This window comes from Piliocolobus tephrosceles, chromosome 6 (assembly GCF_002776525.5).
Source record: "Piliocolobus tephrosceles isolate RC106 chromosome 6, ASM277652v3, whole genome shotgun sequence".
NCBI classification, from domain to species: Eukaryota; Metazoa; Chordata; class Mammalia; order Primates; family Cercopithecidae; genus Piliocolobus; species Piliocolobus tephrosceles.
Window position 1 is genome coordinate 71,852,528 of NC_045439.1, and position 1,973 is coordinate 71,854,500.

The window sequence follows — 1,973 nt, forward strand, 5'->3', positions numbered from 1 at the left end:
TGAGGCAGGAGAATCACTTGAACCCAGGAGGTGGAGATTGCAGTGAGCCGAGATTGTGCATGAGACTCCATCTCAACAACAACAACAACGAAAAAAAAAAAATAGAGAAAGAGAGATTTCTGAAAAGGATCTCGGGGAACCTTAAGAATCTCCAGGTGACCTGGAGAGCAAGAGAGATCCGCTGAGCTCACTCCTGCAGCCGACCTCCCGCAACCCCTCATGCTGTGCCCAGAATGCATATAGGTTTTCCCACTGTTAGCCTCTGATTCAAGGTCTGGGCAGCCTCCATCAGATGCCACACAAGGCAGGATGGGAAAGTGAGTATCTTGCGTTTGTGCTTCAAGTCAGTGCATCCCCTAAACATAGGAAATGGGTCCAGATGACAAATTTGAGTGACAAATGTCCCAAGATGTCAACAGTGGTTATTGCTGGGTGGTTGTCTTCTATGGCATTTTAAAAAAGTATTATTTAGATGTTCAAATATACACAAATGTAGACACAATATTAAAACAGATGCCATCTCCAGCTTTGTTATCAGCTCACGGGCAATCGTGATATTGTGAAAATATATATTTGGACCTTCTCTCACCAGGCGTCCTTGTGGAAGTGACATGATGTTTAAACCCTGCCTGACCCACTGCCGTGATGCCCAGGGAAGACAGGGCAACCTGGAAGTCCAACTACTTAAGATCATCCAGCTTTTGGATAATTATCCAAAATGTTTCATCATGGGAGCAGACACTGTGGGCTCCAAGCAGACACAGCAGATCCACTCTTCCCTCCAAGGGAAGGCCGTGGTGCCGATGGGCAGGAACACCATGATGCGCAAGGCCACCCAAGGACACCTGGAAAACAGCCCAGCTCTGGAGAAACTGTTGCCTTCTGTCCAGGGGAATGTGGGCTTTGCGTTCACCAAAGAGGACCTCACTGAGGTCAGGGACCTGCTGCTGGCCAATAAGGTGCCAGCTGCCGCCCGTGCTGGTGCCATTGGCCCATGTGAAGTCACTGTACTAGCCCAGAACACTGGTCTGAGGCCCGAGAAGATTTCCTTTTTCCAGGCTTTAGGCATTACCACTAAAATCTCCAGGGGCACCACTGAAATCCTGAGTGATGTGCAGCTGATCAAGACTGGAGACAGAGTGGGAGCCAGCAAAGCCACACTGCTGAACATGCTGAACATCTCTTCCTTGTCCTTTGGGCTGGTCATCCAGTAGGTGTTCAACAATGGTAGCATCTACAACCCTGAAGTGCTTGACATCACAGAAGAAACTCTGTATTCTGGCTTCCTGGAGGGTGTCCGCAGTGTTGCCAGTGTGTCAGCAGACTGGCTACTCACCTGTTACATCAGTACCCCATTCTATCATCAGTGGGTACAAAGGAGGCCTGGCTCTGTCTGTGGAGACTGATTACACCTTCCCACCTGCTGAAAAGATCATGACCTTCTTGGCTGATCCATCTGCCTTTGTGGCTACTGCCCCTGTGGCCACTACCACCACGGCTGCTGCTGCTGCTGCGGCAGCCCCAAATAAGTTTGAAGACGAGGAGTTGGAGGAGTTGGACGAGGATATGGGATTTGGTCTCTTTGACTAACCACCAAAAAGCAACCAACTCAGCCAGCTTTATTTGCGAAACAAGGGAATAAAGGCTTACTTCTTTTTTTTTTTTTTTTTTTTTTTTTTTGAACAAAAATGTATATACATCTTTGGTCTTCATCTGGTTTCCTGGCATACAACTCCTAAAATCCTAGAATCTCTAAAGTAACATGCCGTTTTCTGTATACTAATGAGTTAACTGCTGGTTGGCCACCCCTAGCAGCTTGCCAGTCACTGGAAAGACCAAAGAAGGATGAGAGTCCAACTGAAAGTTTTTTGTATTTTTTAGTAGAGACGTGGGACTGAAAGTCCAACCCTGCCTAACCTCCAGGGAAGGGAGAGGGGCTGAAGGTCACAATAGCCATGGTTTAATCAATCATT

The 1,973-nt window shown here is 47.6% G+C and overlaps 1 pseudogene; it reads left to right on the top strand.

Annotated features, from left to right (window-relative positions):
* Positions 1-645: 645 nt before the first annotated feature.
* On the top strand, positions 646-1,590 carry LOC111524438 (annotated as a pseudogene).
* The last annotated feature ends 383 nt before the right edge of the window (positions 1,591-1,973 follow it).